Here is a 21270-nt window from a genome sequence, read left to right as displayed (position 1 = left end):
CGTTTTGCCTGATGCATTTCACTCGCATAACATCATGACATCATAACATAGCATGTTAACTAACCCTTTCAAGGATCTTAGGAATTTAGGGCGCACAATTTTAGGTGCCATTATCAAGGACTAAATTCTCATCAAGGGGCAAGAGGATTTATTTTTCTCTGGCTATTTGTCTTCCAATTCAAAGACACCATACCTATCAAGGGGCAAGAGGATTTATTTTCCTCTAGCCATGTACCTTCAAATTAAGAAGTACAGGTATCCCGAATCAGAGGCTATGACCCACTGGATATGGTGAGCTTGATTCTCAAAGAAAGACATTCAAAGACAAAAGTTTGAATTCTTAGACAAAGACGCGACCAAATCATTTTCTAATGTTGCTAACTAAATTCCTAAAGATCCTTGAAAAGATTTCATTTGCATTCATAAAATCACATAAAACTAACTTTGCCTTTCAGATCGACCAACTGGTCAGACAAATACCATCAACAAATCAATCCCAATCAGATGAACATTCTAGAAGCTTGACCCCCAGACTTTTGAAACATTCCAATCAGATGAACATTCTGGAAGCTTGACCCCCAGACTTCTGAAACATTCCAATCAGATGAAAATTCCGGAACCTCGAACCCCAGATACTCTGAATCTCTACACCAGTTCCACAACAACGACGCAAGACAGACATGCCTAAGCGTCAATTCACCCAGATTAATATGTCACTGGCTCAGGCATTACAACACTTGTTAAAATCAGAGTTGATTGCTTTAAAGGATCCCCCGAAGAATCCTAGTACTTCTGCTCGTGGATATAGTCCCAATGCAAGGTGTGCATACCATTCCAATTGCCCTGGACATGATACGAATGATTGTTGGCCATTGAAAAATAAGATCCAAGACATGGTCGGTGCTGGTGAAATTGAGTTCAATCCTCCTAAGACCCCTATGGCGATCACTGCTCCCATGCCTAATCACGACAAGACTGATTAATGTCTAGAAGGATGAACTTTTTAATCATTAGACTTATTCTCATGCGCAATTTCTATTCTGTTTGTTTAAACATTCGACTCATGATAGACATTATCTGTTTTAATAATCATCATTAGTGCATTGCATATGTTTGTCTTGAATGAATTATTTCGCTATCACTCATTTTAAATTGTGTCTTTACTTTGCATATGTTTTGTGATATTTGACTCCTGCTAAAGCTGTATGCCTTTTGAGGGAGGATGAAGAAAACGATATGCAGCCTCATACAGTATGCTTTTGAACAGACTATGCTGATGATGTACATGCATTGTTTCGATTCCTAAACAGTGAAGATATAAGGTTGTTAATCCCTCGTCAACCCCTTTGAGCCTAAGAAGTATAAGTTTCTTTCTCATACAAATTAAACCCTTAATCACAACCTGGGGCAGGGTAGTTACTCAGTTAACTCAATTGTACTAGCTGTTGTTTATACAAATAATGATGGGTTCCCGCAATTAGTAAGTCATGCAGTCAATATTCACCAAAAAGAAAAGTTGTTAAGTCAAAACCTATAAAGGAGACTTACCGAAAATCAAACATCCCGCTGACTGTAATAAACAGTTCAGGCAAAAGGTAGGGATAACAAAGTCAAAAAGGAGGTTGCAAAAAAAATCCTCGACAAAAGAAAACATTTCAAAAGAGGTCACTACAAATCCTCGACCAAAGCAAAAAGAATTACAAAGAAGGACGACTGATTGTCCAAATAAACTTCTGGTGCTTCAACCACCATCAAATATCAATGTTACAACTTCAAGCTTTGCTAAGGCTTAAACGCAGAATTAACTGAGCATAGGATCGAAGAACATCACGAAGATTGGGAAGGGTACACATAAACTTTGAGCCATTATCCTTTGTTTCTTAAACCGTGAACCAAGCCACGATACAACCCTTGAAAGTCCTAACTGAAGCATGGTTAGTTCGAAAGCATACTGTCACCAAAAAGGTATCCTGACTCCTTAAGGTTTGCCATAAAAGCTGAGCTGATATCTCCTTTTACAAACATCACGTTTTATAAACATCATGCTTTTTACATCTTCTGTTTTAATGCTTTCAACAAAAAAATCAAGACAGACATACGCACTGCATCTCATGAATTCATTATTAACCATATTTTGCTACTTAATTTCGAATGTTAGCATCAGCAAGAATGTACACATGGTACGACTAATGACTAAAGGTCATCCTGACAGACAATCACTTCAGAAGCGACATCTCCTACAAGGGGCATGACATGTTTGTCCAATCAATCTGGGGCAATTTGGTCAAGATTCCAAGAATCTCTCAAGAATGCCAAACAATCAGGGGTATATACCCAAGCAGGTCTGAAGCTACTTCCCGATCAGTCAGGGGCATCACCTTAAGTCTATAAGAATTAGGGGCGTGTCACCCATAATACACGTCTTATAAGGTCCTCGCGAGGCGAATCTCTTCAAATTCCCTACTAGCTGGGGCAATAGCTATGCGAGGCATGTTCGACACTTCGATCAACACTCATTGGTGTGTCCTAATCAATACAAGTCCATAAATGACTGTACTATAATCATTGGGGCAATGTTCAAGGCATCTACGCCTTCCCACAGCGCCAGTTTTGCAGGAGCATATCCCCACAGAGTAATCATTAAGAAGATATCTTCAAATGTTCTCGTCCCAACAAAGACTTAGTTCCTCAATGGAGTTTACATCTTCGACACTGCCGGTTCCCCGACACTTTTCTCTTCTCTAAACAGGATTATTCATCTCTCTTATCCCCAGTCAGGGTACATCAAGATCAATCATTCAAATGGCTATCCCCAAGCAGAAATCACAAATCCCCAGCTGAGCATCTTCAAAACAAGATCGGACATCAAAATCAAAATGATATAGAGATTTATTTTCTCAATCAAGAAAAACAACTAATATACTCCAGATAGCATAAACCATTTTCATACATCATATATCATTACAATATTCATACATTGCATATGGTGTATCATGATAAACTCATGCACAAGATACAAATTTCTCATTTATTTTGAGAAACTCATCATGCATACATCATGACATTGCATAAAATTAATGTTGCTTTTTTAGTCTATTCCTACAAATCAAGTGAACATTATCTTCTAGATATAGTGCAAAGATAATCAAGTCAACAATTTAATTCAGACACTCATTCAAGACAGAGATTTAGTTCTGATACTTAATTTTGGATATCTTCCAAAGATAGTTCGGAAATAATCAAGACAGAGATTTAGTTCTGATACTTAGTTCCGGGTATTCTCCAGAAATAGTTCAGAGATAATCAAGATAATGATTTAGTTCTGATACTTAGTTCCGAGTATTCTCCAGAGATAGTTCAGAGATAATCAAGACAGAGATTTAGTTCTGATACTTAGTTCCAGGTATTCTCCAGAGATAGTTCAGAGATAATCAAGAGACATTCAAAGATCTAATTCTATCATCACGAACAGTGTAGACACGGTCATCCTTCCAAGGTCTAATTCAGTTACTACGAACGGTGCTGACACAATCAACATTCAAAGATCTAATTCTATCATTATGAATGGTGTAGACACGATCATCTTTCCAAGATCTAATTCAGTTACTACGAACGGTGCTGACACGATCAATCTCTAACAAACATTTCTCAATACATCGAGCTCAGATACAGCCTAACGTACGGCTCATTCTGGTACTTCTCAATACAAAGGATCCGATCTAACGCACGACCCATCCTTCATCCTAACGCACGGCTTTCCAGACATTAATCAAATGCAAATTGGATCCGGTCTAACGCACGACCCATCCTTCAGCCTAACACACGGCTTTCCAGACATTTATCAAATGCAAATTGGACCCGGTCTAATGCACGACCCATCCTTCAGCCTAACGCACGACTTTCCAGACATTTATCAAATGCAAATCGGATCCGGTCTAACATACGACCCATCCTTCAGCCTATCGCATGGTTTTCCAAACATCTAACAATACAAACTGGACCCAGTCTAATGTACGATTCGTCCTAAAAAGAATATCCTAACGTATGACTTACTTTGACATTTATCAATACAATGGATTCAGTCTAACGTACGACTCATCACAAGTATATCCCTCAGATACAATCTAACGTACGATGCATTTTGACTCTCAAGTCTATCAAGCTGGATGGCATCTCTAAGCCCATCTCCGAAAATACTCTGCCGGGATGGCATCTCTAAGCCCATCTCCGAAAATACTCTGCCTGGATGGCATCTCTAAGCCCATCTCCGAAAAGGTCCCTGCATCACCAATGGCAAATTTCTCGGTATTCTAGTGTTCAATCCTCTTCCACCTTCAGATTCTGACAGGCACACAAGCCAATCTACATCTTCAAGTGTAAGAAGATTGAACAGGGGAAGCTGTCATACCCCAAAATTTTCCCACCATATTTTCATACTCAAGCTCAGTTGAATATCAAAAGCTCAAGACTTGACTGAATGTACACTCTCCTAAACAACAACCCTCAAACTAGGGTTTTTATCTTCTTAAAGTAAAATCAATTTCTGATACCTCAAGCGAACTCCATGGCCTCTCATATGCCTCAAAAAATAATCACATCAAGTTTCAAGTTCTGATTCATAGGATTTCTCAGTCAAAAGCTCAGAAAGACAAAAGTCGACTAGGTTGACCTAAAAGTCAACCGTGGTCAAAGTACAGTCAAAACTCCTCATTTTTTGTCAACATCCTTATTTTGAAGTATCATTCATCATTTGATCAAATATTGATCATGATTCATCAAAGAAAGTTCAGAAATCAACAAAACTCAAAGCTTCTAAATTAGGGTTTTTGACCTAAAAGTCAACTGAACTTTGACCAGCCATAACTTTCACATGGAACATCATAAATTCTCCATCCAAAGCCTATTTTGAAGTAAATTTAATTCCCTACAACTTTGTCTCTCTAAAGCCAAGTCCAAAAATGCTTCATTTGAGAGATATGAGCTAATACATTACAGGTCCTTCTAGAAGCTTGCAAAAAGCAGTTTTTTGTCAGGAAGCATATCTTCAAGATAAAATTCTCAAATGCAAATTATGTTTCAAATTGGATTGTAGGGGACATCTTGAGCTTTCCAAAAAGTCCTAGAACACTTCGATACCATAAAAATTGAGGGAGATGTGCCTTGTCAAAGTTGGACAAATTAGAGAGAAAAATGTGAAATGAATATGGCCCAAAATGGATTTTCTTGCAAATGGGCTTAAGTTTTTAAGATCCAATCTTGGTTCCCAAATCATATAGAAGCTCCATGTCCGAATCCACGATCCTTTGATTTTTATTTTATTTTTTATTGAATTTTTGTTCATTAAAAATATGATTTAAGTCAAATAATTAAGAAAGTATAAAGAGATTTGATTGGGATTTGATTCTTAATCAATTTCAATCATCCAAATCTCCATATTTGCTTCAAAAATTCGTGGATGCAATATTGGTGGGAGAATGGAATGATTTTGGCCAAAATTAGGAATATTTTCAATCAAGTTCCAATAAAAAATGTTTCATACTCTATCATACTATTGACAAAGATCTGAATCCATATTGTTAATCTAATTTATTCCTATATATTCATACTACAATCCCAGACGAAAAAGGAGGATTTTGGCACCCAACAGAAGCCACAGTCGAGCACTTAAAGTTGGAAGAAAGTGGAATTTCGAATTCACGACACAGGCCGATTCAAAGAGTTTGAAGGATCAAAAGACATTCCTGAAGGTGCCCTGAAGCTTTTCCAGTCACTGTCGAGGCTGAAAATACTCAGGATCGTTCCCAGCAAGCCACGGTTTGCACACTTTTTTTTAAAGTTTGATTGTAGTGATTTACGCGTGATAAATATGGTTTGATTGTATATTCAGGCTCATAATCATGTTTGCAAGCTTTCTGGATGTGTTAATTGAGTTTTAAGTGTGCCGCACGCTCGCGAAAAAAAGAACAGAGTCACCACTAATATATTTATCCCATAAGGGAAAGGAATATCAGAAAACCTAACAAAGGAAGGAACAAGTTCTTGCAACCAGAGAATCTAGGTACGGGAGTCGGTTACGCAAGGGGAAGGTACTAGCACCCCTCGCGCCCATCGTACTCGATGGTATCCACCTATGTTTGTTTCTATCTAAAGGGTGCGTACTATGTCTATGTCTACATGCGAATGAATGCAAAAAGAAATACGGGGAAAAGAAGGAATTATTTACAATTGTGCTCGTTCAAGCCCCGCGACTTGATGCCTACGTATCCTTTTCAGGAATCAGAGCGCCGTAGTTCGGCTCACATGTTTCTGTTTGTTTTTGTGTTTTTTAGTTGGGCGGAGTTAACATTCGCGCTCTTGCATAAGGGGACGGCCTACGATGCATTCGAGCGGAAATAACGTTGCCCTTTAGAAAAAGAGAAGAGAGAGAGAGAGAGAGGTTGAGTGTTTCGAGGGGATCTCTTAAGCAAGAGAAGCTCGAGTTACTCTTTGGTTGGTGTTTTTTATGATTGGGAACTTCCACTCAAGTGATTCCCTAAAGCAAGGGAGACGAGAGCTTTCATTCCCTATTTATTGTTTTTCGACCTTTATTAGTGTTTTTTGGTGTTTTCTTGGTATTTTTTAAAGGGATTTTATTTTGATTATTTATTAGATGTTTTAGTGTTGTAAAAGAAAAAGAAATGATAAGGGGAGACTAGCCTAAGAATCATTCTAACCTAATAGTTACTGTTTTATGTACAAAGGAATATCTACCTAAAGGTTAACATGATAATGGAATCGATTCTAAAGGAGCGTACAAATGATATTAACAACATAGGCCAAAGTTATAGGCCGAAATTATTGTAAACACAAACATACAAAATTTAGCACAAAAACATATGGAAATGATACAAGAGAATAAAAGAAGCAATTCAAAAATTAACCTAAAATATACTATATTTTTATGGGTTTTTCATGTGTTAAGAGAATTCTAAATCAAACCTAAAATATACTAAAAATCCATTAATCCCGAAACTAACATTTTTAATGTTTTCTATGTTATTTTTTTTACTATCTAAAAATCGAAAAAATATTATGATGGTTTTTATTATCTAAAAAATCTAAGAAGAAATCGAGATCTAATATGTTTTTTTTAGTCAGGGGGTTTATGTGAAAATTAGTATTGCAGGGAGTAGAAGCGCAGGGCCCAAGGATGTTAGCCCAAAGATGATGTTTTTGTTGATTTTTGGCACAAATGATAGTGGTGCGTGGGCTTAAGGGGGTGAAATTCAGCATTTCATTTTACACATGGCCCAAGTTGTATTGATTCACTTTGTATCCAGATTTTATTTATTTAGAATTTTTATAAAAAAGAATATAACAAAAATTAAAAAGGAAAAAAAGAAAAGGGAATTAGGGCTTTAATGTGGCTATCCAGCTTCCTATTCAAACTCATCTCTCACTCATCGCTCTCCTCTTATCTCACAGTGGCGATGGCGCACCTCCGATGGAATTCAACGGCGCGCAACCGTAAATCTAACTGAGACTCCATTTTCCTCATTCGTCTCCTCTTTCAGAACTCTCTTCTCCGAATCAGTTCAAACATTAAACCTTACGTTTCATCTAAATGAAATCAGACTCGTCTCTTATCGAATCGAGCAATAGACTTAGGGTTTCCAATATGTTCAACACGTTCTTAGCATACGACATCAAGAAAAAGGTGTAAAGCTTTGAGGACTTACCTGATGTGCGAAGTGAGGTTAAAGATTGAGAAGGCCAGAGAGGAGGATCTGATAAACACCTGTGCGAAATAAACACAGGGAGGCAACGAAGTTCTTCAGGTAACTTCTTAAATTCTCTCTAATCTTGTGTTCAACGCTTCTTCTATTTCTTCTCCCTTTCCGAGTTTTGCGTGAACTGTTGAGTGATGATTAGCGAGAGAGTGAATCGTGTTGAGTGGTTTAGCACAAGCTTCGTTGAAGTTCTAATGATGAACTTCAACAGCCCTGAAATGTGTGTGTGGTGAGGTTAGGGACGAAGGTGAGGATGAGATGTAGAACATGGTAAATGCTGTGAAGGTGAGAGGAGAGTGTGGAAGATGAAGTGTGTATGTATGGTGAATGTTTAGAGATAGGAGAATGGGAGTGAAGTTGAAGATGGAGTGGTGAAGATGATGAATCTGGTGAAAATGGAGTGGTGATTACGCTGGAGATAGAGTTGAAAGGAAAAGTACTTCTAGAAGCTATCAGTTTCTGGAAAGTAATCAGATCTCCTGGTATAGCAAGAAGCAAGCAACAATAGCTCTATCTACAACAGAAGCAGAATATTTAGCTGCTGCTGGAAGTAGTACATAGATGCTGTGGATGAAAAGTCATCTAGAAGACTATCAGATATATGAGAGTAACATTCCTATATTCTGTGATAATACTTCTGCTATTTGTTTATCTAAAAATCCTATTTTACATTCTAAGGCTAAACATATAGAGATTAAACATCACTTTATTAGGGACTATGTTCAGAAGGGTGTTCTTTCTTTAAACTTTATAGATACTCTCTATCAATGGGCTGATATCTTTACCAAAACCCTTGCTGAAGATAGGTTTAAGTTCATTCTGAAGAGCATCAGTATGGATTTATGCCCAGAATGAAGTTTTTGAGATGATCTGATATGTGGATTAGTTTGAAGATTTTGCTTTATTTATTTTCATATTTTACCTATCAGATGTTCTGATTATGTATGTTCATATGGATACTCTGAATCTGTTATCACTAACGTTTCATGTATCTAAGTATGATTTAGAACTTCTGTTAAAGTAAAACAGCTGTCACCAGCTACCCTAAGATGATAACCACGTGTTCACTCATTTTGAAGGGACAAGCATGCATGCATTTGATGAGACTCCACCCTAGGTAACTGTGCAAATATTTTCAAATCTCACGCTATCTCCACTAACGTCTTTCATCATTAAATGTGATTGATTCATATTCTATAACTGTTGCATTCAGACTCTCATTGCATTTCATTTTCAAATCTGTGTCTTTATAAACTCATTCCATCCTCATTTTTTCTCTTTTCATTCCTTCATCATCTTCATTGTTTATGCATTTTTGCTCTCTCTTTCGTATCTACCAAAATTCCAAACCCAGAAAACTCATTCATCCATTAATGGCTTCTTCATCTTCTTTTCAACAATCTTCATCTTCTTCTCAGCAAGCACAACAACAACAACAACCAACAGTTAAACCTCCTCGGAAAACATGTCTCATTCCTACAACAGATTTGGAAGTTCTCAGTGAAACAATAGTAGATTTTGATAATCTTCAAGAACACAACTTCAATATCATGAACAATATGTTAGTTCAAGGCTGGGAAATATTCTTTGATCGACTCATTGGACCAGTTTACCCAGAGTTGGTGAAAGAATTTTGGAGTCACGCAACCCTAACTCCAAAAGCCATTCTCTATTTTGTTTTAGGCAAAGAGATATCTATCACTGAAAACCTAATTAGAAGGTTGCTGAAATTAGATAATTATTTTGGTGCTGCTGGAGCTATATAGGCAGAACAGATTGGGATGCTGTATATGCTAAAATCTTCGCATCTGGATAAAGTTCTACAAATATCAAGGATCTCAAGCCTCCATACAGAATATGGGCCAAGATCCTTCTGGGATGCATCTACCACATAAAAGCTTCTGTCTCTCCCAACTACATCAATCAAGATCAATAATATATTCTGTATTGTATTGGAAAAGGCCAGAGGGTGGATCTTCCATACATTCTGTTCATCCACATGTGGAATCATGTGAAGGACTCAAGAGACCCAACAAGGTTGAAATCTTAGAAGATCAAAAGAAACAGCATCCCTCTGGGAAGACTCGTTTCTTACATTCTGACAGAAAGTGGAATAGTTCAAGCTCTGCTATATGCTGGTACTGTTACGGATCTACAAGCAACATGTGGGAGCACTATGAATGCTCACACTCTGAATATATGAAACTGATTGAGACCATTGCCTCTCCTCCCAGAGTGATAAGTGAGATTCTATTCAGAAGGGTTCGTGTTCATGATGACTTTGGGTTGTTCTTCAAGAATGAACATCCAGACTCAATTATCTTCTATCTGGAATCTTGCTTAAGAGATTGCTCCGGGTTTGATCCAGCATGGTTAAGTGACAGAGTTCTTCCAAAAAATAGCCAATCCTTCTCCATATAAGAAAAAGGAGAAGAAGAGAAAGTCTGCTGGAGATGGACCTTCAAAGCCTCTGAAGAAAAAGAAGAAGACTTCAGGTATTTCTATCACCGAGTCTGTACCTATTTCTGTTAATATTTCTGATAACATATCAACAGAACATCAACCAAAAAATCAACCTGCCTCTGACCATCCTGTTCATGACCATCTCAAGGCACCTCAATCATCTGAATCTATTAGGAACCAGATCAACCTCCCTCTGACATAGATAACATAGATACCTCTATTCTTCATGCTGGCTATGAACCAGATCAACCACCAGAATAACAACAATCTAAATCCACTAAATCTCAACCTTCTGCTTCTGCCAAATCCAAAGGCAAACAGCCTATCAACTCCTCTGAACCTATTCTTAATCCACAACCTATGAACACCATCTTTCCACCTCTTCCAAATGAAAACATTTTCTCCTCTGCTCAACTCACACATTCTAAACCTCCACCCACAACCCACGTCTCCATTATCTGAACCCCCACCAGAAGTTGACATTCTTGTTTTTTGTAACTTCTCTGACCCTTCATCATCATCAACATCATCTGACTCCTTCTTTCGCAAACCTCGCCCCTTTGAACCTACCTCCCAAAATCCCTCATCTCCACCAGTTATTGTAGTCTTAGACTCTGACAACGAAGCAGAATCTACACCCCTCCCATCCTCTTTAAACACCTCTCTTTTGTTTGAAAGACCATCTGAACCCTATCACATCTCCCACCCAGAAGAACCAATAACCATCATCAGAACCACCCCACCCTTACCTTCTGTTGATATGCGTTTTGAATTATTAAAACACAATGTATGGACATGGTTAGATTATCTAAAGGTTGCCCATGACTCCAAGCTGGATCATGTGGCTGCTGAAAAGCTCTAGAAGGCTTTCCTTGAAGATGTGCCAATAGACTTTCTGGATCTCGAGACTGACTGTCTAGCTGCTGCTCCTGGTCCTTTTGGACTGGCTCTAGAATATGGTGATGGAAAGTATTTTCATCCCATCGTGTATTGGAAGCCTCTGGAGAAAGCTCCATTTGTTGATGAGATGGAAGTAGAATTTGATGATATGGATATTGATAATCCTTTGCTCATGGTAGTATAGACTCCGAAGAAGCCTCTGGTTGCTTCTGAGGAATTTAAAGTTCTGACTGGAGACATGGAGACGCTGTTTGAATGGTTCAAAGAGAACCCTGTTGCTGATCAGCTTATTCCAGCCTCTGCTCCAACTGCAGTCCCTTCAAGTTCTACAGTGTTGGATACTCTGAAGGAACTTCAGTAGAATCAGGCAACGGTATTCAGTCATCTAGCAAAGCAAGAAGAAAAAAATGATGAGTTCAAGACTTGGATGCAAATATCTGAAGAATCTTCCAAGAAGCAGGCAGAAGACACTGCTGAGATCAAGAATCTGCTAGCAGCCTTAGCCTCTAAGCTTACCCAGTCTTAGTCTGTGTCTTGTGTCTTAGTAGTTTTCTTTGTTTTTTGCATCTGTTTGATTATCCATTGCATCTGCTTTGTACTTCTCTCTGAATTATCAATGAAATTGCTTTCTTCATCTTTATGTGTCTTTCATCTGAATCTTTTATGCTTTTTGATGTTATGACAAAAAGGGGGAGAAACGTATTCTTTGAATTGATTTATTATAGCAGTTGCTGGGCTTGAGTCTCAACATTCCTAACAAAAATTACAAATTTTTTTGTCTCTGATAGTTTTGCAGGAATATGATACTCTGAACAAGCTCAAAAGGGGAGAAACGCATCTTGAGAAAATCTTTCAAAGATTTGAAGCAAACATAGCTTAATGCTCGGATACAAGAAATTGCAAGGATCTGAAGCAATATACTCTGATCCTCTGATAAGCTAAGTTCTCTAAAGAAAAATTCAAAGTTTGAAGCTGTCCAATGGAAGCTCTGAAAGAAAGCTCTGAACCATCTAAAGATAAAGTTCAACGTGAAAGTCTCGTCTGAAATGGAAAATACTCAGGGAAGTCTTTTATTTATAAATTCTTCTAGTATTAATTTCAGGGGGAGATTGTTAATCTCAGGGGGGAGACATATTCACACACTCTAATTAATATGCTTTTATGCTATATCTGTCTATTGGCTTTTTCGTTTGATATTCTGGATACAAATTCATATCAATTTTTTATGTTTTTGTCATCATCAAAAAGGGGAAGATTGTTAGAACATGAAATGTTCTGATCAATATTTCTAGTTTTGATGATAACATTATATATGAATTTTGTATAAGACAATGTGGTACTCTAATCATTCATGTTTTCCATTTCAGGAAAAGTCAAAAAGAGTATGCACAAAATCATCATTCAGGAGCTCTGACCTAGAAGATCTGGATGGCTTCATCAGAACATGGTCTGGAAGACATCAGAAGATGTTCCTAAGGAAATCAGAACATGGTGTCATACCCTAATTTTTGACCCCCCTGAGATGACATATCTTCAGGATTTTCATCAGGTCAAAGCAAGTACCCAGAGCAGTCACTTCTTCATCTGGCATTTAATCAAGGATGTTCAAAGACAAGAAAACTCAGGCAAAGGATCAATCAATAGAAGGATTGGTCTCTAAACAATCATAGGGCTCAAAATATTCACTTTTATATTCACCTATGATTGATTAGACACCCAGTCATCTGAGTACAGGTTTACTCAGGTCACCAGACTAGGGTTTTTGAGCCTATCAAGGACTGAAATCAGGGATCACCTTTGGGAAACCCTAAAAAGCTCCAAGACATCTATTAAAGACTTCAATCATCTTCAAATGATCCATACAATAAGATCCACTGGACATCACACCTCAATTCAAGACCTACAGTCATCATTTTCATCTGGTCGACAATTAGGGTTTTTGACCTAATTCACCAGGATAGTTGACTTTTAATCAGGGCATGGATCCAAAACTCAAGACATGATTCAAGAACCTCTACTACCTCAATATAACCCATTTACATCACTCATTTGAGGAGAAGATCTTAATTCCACACAAAAGTACAAAATCTCACTTTTTTTGGAAAAAGTCAACTGTATGGGATCACCTTTGACTTTTAAGATTTTTGGTCAAACCATGACTTTCAAAGATCAAAATCATCAATATATGGATATTAAAGTCATTTGACCAAAGAAATTCAAGAAGAATCATCAAGGAGCAAAAAGTCGGGAATTAGGGTTTTTGAGGGCATTGTGGGAACTCAAAATTTCACCTACACAACATAAAAAACTTCCAACATGAAAGTTGTAGATCTTGCAAAATAAAACAACATCTTACATAGGAACTTTTTTCAAAAGATCAACCATTTAAGAGATTTGGAATTTTAAAGCTTTAGGTTATAAAAACTTAGAAATTTTTCTAAGTGTTTTAACCTAGTTTTCATCCAACTTTGGGCTCATTTTTCACAATTTTCCCAAATTATTCTGAAGAAACCCCAAACTAATGATTTGAAGTAGATGTTTAGGGCTTTCCAAATTGTGCTCAACCTTCTCCAAATTCATTTTGAGCTAGGAGTTATGCTTGTTCAAAGTTGGCACCATGAAGTAAAATTATAGGTCATGCATCATTTTTGAACTTTGCAATTTTGTGCACATGACCTCACTTATGGATGCTACACGACCCATAACACATCTGAAAACATGCCATGCATTCATTTCCACCATGACATGAGAATTGAGGAAGATTCCCAAAACAAGAACATGTGATTATGTAATGATTACATTTGGGAATTTATGGCAAATTGATGAATCACCCAAGGAATCTTCTCACCAACCAATTAGAGCTCACTCTGCATCAGAAATGTTCCCTAAGATCAGATAGGATCAATGGATGGAGGGCTGGCTCGAAATTGCAATGATCACTCTTGGATATTCCTTGAAATTTCTTCATGGCTAAGAAACCAAACTCACTTCACTAAGCAAGCTCACTATACACAATTGCTCTGAATCAATTGCCTATAAATAGAGGGCTCTTTCTCATTCAGAAAACACACCAAAGCAACCATATTCCTTGCTTTCTCTTTCTCTTCTCATGCTTATGGTTTTTCAAAGTTCTTTGGCAAGAAGAATCGTTTTCTTCAAACCAGAGCTTATCTTTGGAAAGTAAGCATTCTAACATCTCAAAGGGGTTCATTTGAGGTGATCCAAGCACCTGGATCACTTCTGTAAGTGGAGGACCGCCATTGTTGTTCTCACTTTGGAGTTGTTGCAGTTGGAGTTACATAGAGCAATTCAGAAGGTTTCCAACAAAGCCAAGCATCCAGACGTGTTCCTCAGGTCATAGTGAAGCTATTCAAATGGTTGCAGCTCATTTGTAACTCAAGATTCATCACTCTCCATGTCCACTTGAAGCTCAAATCGAGGGAGGTCCATAGAGCAATTCAGGAGAATTGAAGTTACAATAAGCATTCAGTTAGCATCACTGAGTCCCAAGGAAGCTTTTAGGATCATTCATACAAGCCCAGGTGCTATCTATCATCCTCACGACCTCCATTTTCAGAGGTAAGTTTCTGAACTCTATCTCTTTAATTTTAAGTACTCTTTGTGATAAAGCTCGATTCTATCTTGTTCAGCATCATCAGAGGATTGAAAACCCTCTATCATCATTCATTTATTCATCTTGTTTGTCATTTAATTTCAAATTTAGGGTTCATGTGTTCTTAGAGTTCTCTGAGAAATTAGGTAGCTATAGTTAATATAAATAAATGTTAGTTACATATCCGGGTTCGTGAGGAAATTTAGAGCAAGATTGATGTTTACATCATGCCATTTAGTTGAGAAACCAGAGAGTTAGAAATTTGAAAATCTTTGAGCTCGAGGAAGAAGATGACTATGGTGGCGCGCGAAATTCAAATCCATGGGCTAGGTTTATTTTATTTTGAATGGTGTGCGTTTTATAAACGAATTCATCGTTTTCCCTAGTGGCCTCACATACGCCCTTAGTCTCCTCATGCCTCAAGTATGGGGTTCGAATCCCCCTCGCCCCAGACCTTTTTGATTCTTTTATTTTTCAATGATTTACCACTTGTTTTGAAACATAACCAAATGGGTGTGTGTTATAATCACCAAGCGCGCGTTAGCTCAGTGGTGTTATTTTGAGCTGGTGACTTAGAGGGCGTGTGTTCAAACCTTGGAGGAGACAAACCCAATTTTTTACCACTATTTTTCTTTGTTTTATTCACAAACTTCACACAATTATTTAACCTATCAAAAATATCCATTTTCACCTCATTTTTCACATACTTGTTATTTAATATATCTATTTTGTGAATAATCAAAAAAATCATAAAAATATTATTTATTTCATATATTTTTATTAGGTTTAAAATAGTATGTTTTAAGTGTTTTCTTAAATGCTTTGAGAATATATATATTCATTTTGTTTTAACCTAATTATTTTGTGAATAACTTTATGATAAAACCCTAAATTATTTAGGTATTAATTAGGTATAGATTTCATCTTTGTCTTAATTAAGTTGACTTTTGTCAATATTCAAAACTGTTTTCAGTCTCCGATTAAATAGATGATTAAGGTTTTCAAACAACAAAACCTTATATCATTTCAGATCATTTTTAACTGTTTTCATAAACAGTAAATCTTCTTTTTTTATATGGGCCTCTAATAGAGTGTAAGTCCCAACACCTTTTTCTTTTCATAGTTTGTTTTTCAAAACTGTATTTACAAAATCTTCTTTCTGTTTTCAAAATATTCTTCTGGTATTTGAAGGGCATTATTCCCGGTGAAACTCTTCAGATACCTATGTGACCTATGTCCATCTTCACTTCTTCTGTTTTCAAAAGAAACATTAACTGTTTATCATATATATATATATTCAACTATTATCCATCAATTACTGGTAAGGCTTTGTACATACTTCTTCAAAGGCCTCCACTCCATCCAAGTTAGGCTTTACAAGCTTTCAATTTACAGTCTTTATTTAAATTACTGTCAAATATAAACCGTGCATATATTTGTTTAGAACTACGTCTGAGTGTAAACCTTAGGACAGTTAAACTATATATATATATATATATATATATATTATAGGAATATGACCTAGGATTGAGAATGTCTTCCTGGTGAAGGCTCTTTCCTAATTAGAGATCTGTAGTTCAAACCCCCAAGATGAATTATTCCCGGTAAAACATCTTGGCAAAAACCTTAGAATCCAAAAAATAGGACACATCCACCCAAAGAGGAATTATTCTCGGTGAAACATCTTACCCATTTGCTTAAAGCCAAAATAAGTTCAAAACCACATAGCTTTCTCTTGTGCTATAACAAGGACCCTCGATGACCCTCGATTAGCCTCCTCTTGGGCTTTGTACAAGGACCCACATGCTTCTTAAAAGCATTTCCAGCTTCCTCTTGAGCTTTTATACAAGGACCCACCAGGTTTCTTATAAACATAGGAACAGGTCTTTAGTCACCTTTTAACCTACCCTGGTGAGTTTCTTCCAATTTAAACCAGACTTTAAACAAGCTAAGTTTGTCTCAATTTTACATTGAGTACACCTTTTGGAATGAGAGACATGGACAGTCTCTGTCACCCTTATCTTCATTAATCTTCCTTAGTAGAGTCTAGGATCCATGTTTGCTTATCCTCAGTCAGAGGCAGCCTTCATCTTGGGCTTTAAACAAGAAGTCTCCACTAGATAATCTTTCTGCCAATCATTTTAACAAAAACCCCTGGAAAGGGTTAGCCTCCAAAGTCAATTAATAAAAACCTGTTTAAAATAATAAAACCCCTGGAAAGGGTTAGCCTCCAAAATCATTCTTTCATCTTAATAAAACCCCCTGGAAAGGGTTAGCCTCCAAAATCACTTCTTCAAAAACCAAAGATTCATTTCTCTTAGGAGATAATTTCCCCAAAAGAGTCAAAACCCCTGGAAAGGGTTAGCTTCCAAAAATCATTATTTTCAAAAGATAAACTCACCAGCTGAGTCAAAACCCCTGGAAAGGGTTAGCTTCCAAAAAAAATCAGTCTTTTAATAAATAAACCCTTCAGTAGGGTCAAAACCCAACAAAAACAGTTAGCCTCAACCTTGGGCTTCATACAAGGCACCAAAACAATAAAACTCCCCTGTTAATAGTCAGCCTCAACCTTGGGCATTGTGCAAGGCAGATAATAGAGTCTCCCCAGTGAGTCCTTCATCATTCAGGTAGCCACAACCTTGGGCTTTGTACAAGGCAGATAAACCATACTTCATGTGTCAAAGATTCCTAACATCTAGGATCTTTTCCCTATTAGAGTCATTCATACTCAGTCAGCCACAACCTTGGGCTTTGTACAAGGCAGAAAATAATATTTTTTCTTGCTAGAGTCAGCCTCAATTCTGGGCTTTGTACAGAATACAAAAATTCCTTGTAATTAACCCCCAGTGGAGTCATCTCCCAGAGTCAATAAATAATACATTAATCAAAAAGCCTCAAGCTTGGGCCTCATACAAGCCAGTTAAAAATCAAATCTTTTATACAGTAGATAGACATAGCTTATCTCTATAGAGAGATTTTTCCTCTATCTCACCACATTCAAACAAACAAACATTACATTTCATTTTAATCAAGTCTCCCATTTAGGATTTTGAAAGACATGAGCTGGCAGTAAAACCCAGACATGTGGTAACTTTCCCTAATTTGGATGAGCATCTTTCTTTCATTTAAGAGGCATTTGACTGGTATACTTGCACATACACAAGTAAGGTCCCCCTCTTGAATGAAATGAATTCAGTTATTCTGTCACTCTTTTAATGTTTGTGGTGGAATAGTAGAAATACCTCTTTATAAAGATGACTTCATGTCTCTTTACTGTAAACAGAGATTTAATTCAAGCTTCAACCTTGAGCTTCAAGCAAGGCACCCAAAAATAATTAATAATTAATTAGTTCCCCGAACTACATTAAGCTCTGTCTTCCATTAGGGATATGTAGGCATGAGGTTCACAAGGAATCTCAGCGAGCTAATAAAATACCAAAAAATAGTCTGTCTGTCTGTCTTTCTTTTATTCAATTCAATTCCTTCTCCTAATACAAAGGAGAAACTTTCCCAATAATCATTAGCAGCACAAACACATTTAGACACAGAGAAGGTTCTTGTAGAGTACTACAAATATGTAGGGTGCTTAAACTCTTCCCTATGTATAACCGACCTCCCGGACTCCAGAATTTCTAGTCTAGGTGAATCCCCACACTCAGCAAACTCCTAGGGTTTAGTTGAGATATTTTTTTCCCTTTCCTACTTGTAGGACAATAAGAAAGTTCGTGTGATATCGTAGGAAGAACTGAAACAAAATTCATCCCACCACGGGCGCATTCTCCTTCCAAATTTCGCGTGAAGGGTCTAGCGTGCCGTCCTCCCAAGTGAAACGGGGAGGTAAAAAAAACGACAACCACACATGGTCTTAAAGGCATCAGAAGATGAAAGTCAGAAGCAAAGCTCTGAAGATTTGATGGTATCACACTACAAAGAACTTCCAAGGTCTGATGACTGAAGTTGCATCTGCACCAACACTGAAGACTCTGATATTCAAACTTCATTCTAACATTCTGAGTCCAGAAGCAAGTACAAGATGAAAAGGCTACAATGTCAAATCTGTGTGACTGACAAAAGGAACGTTAGAAGCTACAAAAGGCAAAGTCAGCAAGAGTAGTTGAAGCATGGCTCGAGGTAGTTGACAAAAGAGTGAAACACTAAATGCCACAATGTTCTATTCACGTAAAGCATTACATGCTACTCAACGGTCACATTTCTCACTGCCTATATAAGAGAAGTTTTGATGTTGAAGCAACAACAACTCTCGCTCTAAGTAACCTTACGCTGCCAAATTATCTCTAAACGTTATCACACAAAAACAGCAAAGAAACTTCATCTTCAACCACACCACTTGTAATATCTTAGTGAGTGTTAGAACTTAATCTTGAGAGAAAAATCACTTGGTGATTATAGCTTATTAAGAAGCACTTTAATCTCTTGTATTATTGTTTACTTTTGTAAAAGGAATTTCCTAGAGTGATCAAGTTGTGATCGGTATACTTTAGAAGACTTAGAAGTTGTCTAAGTGGAAAACCATTATAATCAAGGTTGATTAGTGGATTAAATCCTCAGTTGAGGTAAATCACTCTGTAAGAAATGGACTGAAGTAGTTTGGTTAACAACGAACCAGGATAAAAATATCTGTGTGATTAATTTTTATCTGCCATTTTTAGAAACGACCCTTATTCAATCCTCCCCTTTTTATGTGTTTTTCACTCCTTCATTATTAACAAGATACGTTCTTACATTAGCAATTTTATGTGGATAGATAACATAAGAAATAGAAAGATGATTATTACATCTTGAAGGGTTATTTTTTCACCTTTGTCTAAAGAAGGTATTGGTATGAGAGTTATTAAGATAATAAAGAAAGGAAGTGTCTGAGTTACCACAATATTGTAAAAGTGTTAGACTAACTCATAAGTTACTAAGGAAATTATGGTACAATCACCACATATTTTTAAAAACCCTCTCATTTTATGAAAATCACTAGAAAATGTTTTCTGCAAGTAGTTAATTGGTTACTAGCTCAAATAGTTCTTTATGAGTTCAATTTACACTAGATAATGGACTAGCAAATTAGGGTTAATCGATTAATTATTTTTTAATGTATCATAATCGACTATTATGGATTAGCCAATTAGTGACAGTGCAATTTGAAAAAATTCCATTTTTATACTACATAATTGATTATGTGATGTGCATAATCAATTGTAGATATTAAAAAAGTTATGGGTCATTTTCCTTTTTGAGCTACATTTTCTCGTATAAAAGGAAGGAATCTCCTCATTATATACATACTAGATTTCATATTTTAATCATCCCTTTCTTATTCACGTCTCTCTCTTCTCTCTCTCTCTCTCTCCCTCTCTCCCCCCCTCTCTCTCTCTCTCTCTCTCTCTCTCTCTCTCTTTATTTATATATATATATATATATCAATCCCTCTCCGTCTCTTATTTTATTTCACTAAAAGTTTCCTTAATGCCTTTTTGAGTGAAATATACTTGTGAGGTTTTTTGTTTTGTACTAGTGTTCACCTTTTTTATCAAGAGTGTGTTTCTCCTTTTTGGTTGTTGAGGTTTATCCATGTCAAACCCCTTGTTTGGTTTTTTAGATCATTTGGTCAACATATAATTTCTTGGTTTATGAGCTTAGCTTATCAAAACTCCACCTGATTTAAGGGATTAACCTGTTAAAATTTCTAAGTCGATTGTAATAAGTTTTTTGGGCATAACCTCATAAAATCTCAAAAGATATTATTAGTGGAACTCTCGAGAAGTTTTTCTTAAGAAGAGGACTAGGACAAGAGATCGATTGAACCTTTATAAATCCTTGTGCAATATCTCTAACCTCTCTCTCCTCCTCCTCCTCCCTCTCTCTATCTCTCTATCTCTCTCCTTTCATATACTTTTCTTTACTTTTATGTAATTTTGATCTTTTCATTTTAACTATACTAACTAAAATTCCTTTTTTTTAAGTCATAAACTTTAAATTATTCACGAATTTGGAATATCATAGTTCGCTCACTCTTGTAAGTATAAGAGTGCGCCTAAGAGGAGAGGTGAATTAGGACTTTGAAGATTTATCGGGTTTTAGAAACAAGTTGTTCTTATTTTTCTGGTTTGGTGAAAGAGTTTAGAAATGTGTTACTTTCTTTCATGGTTATGATTTGTGAAAGGAAAATGCGAAAAAAGTAAAGAACACAATGATGTATACTGGTTCCCCTCACAGTCCGAGAGTACTCCAGTCCCCTTTCAACATGAAAGAGATTTTACTATTGTTTGCGACTTACACAAGACAAACCAAACACCAGGAACAATCCTACTGGATTTTCACTAAGTACACTAAGAGAACAATCCTTTCTTAATGACTCGCTCGTTTCCAACAATTATGAACAACCAGATTTCAACCACCAAGAACAATCCTCTTGGATTTACTAAATTGATTATGAGAAAAATCCTCTCACTAATAAAAAACCTTTGCTTCCAACAATCCTGGATAGCAAGTCAATAATAACCAAATATATTT

This window comes from Vicia villosa, linkage group LG7, assembly GCF_029867415.1.
Source record: "Vicia villosa cultivar HV-30 ecotype Madison, WI linkage group LG7, Vvil1.0, whole genome shotgun sequence".
In the NCBI taxonomy this organism is placed as follows: Eukaryota; Viridiplantae; Streptophyta; class Magnoliopsida; order Fabales; family Fabaceae; genus Vicia; species Vicia villosa.
The sequence above is the reverse complement of the archived record's forward strand: the minus strand, read 5'-3'. Positions refer to the sequence as shown.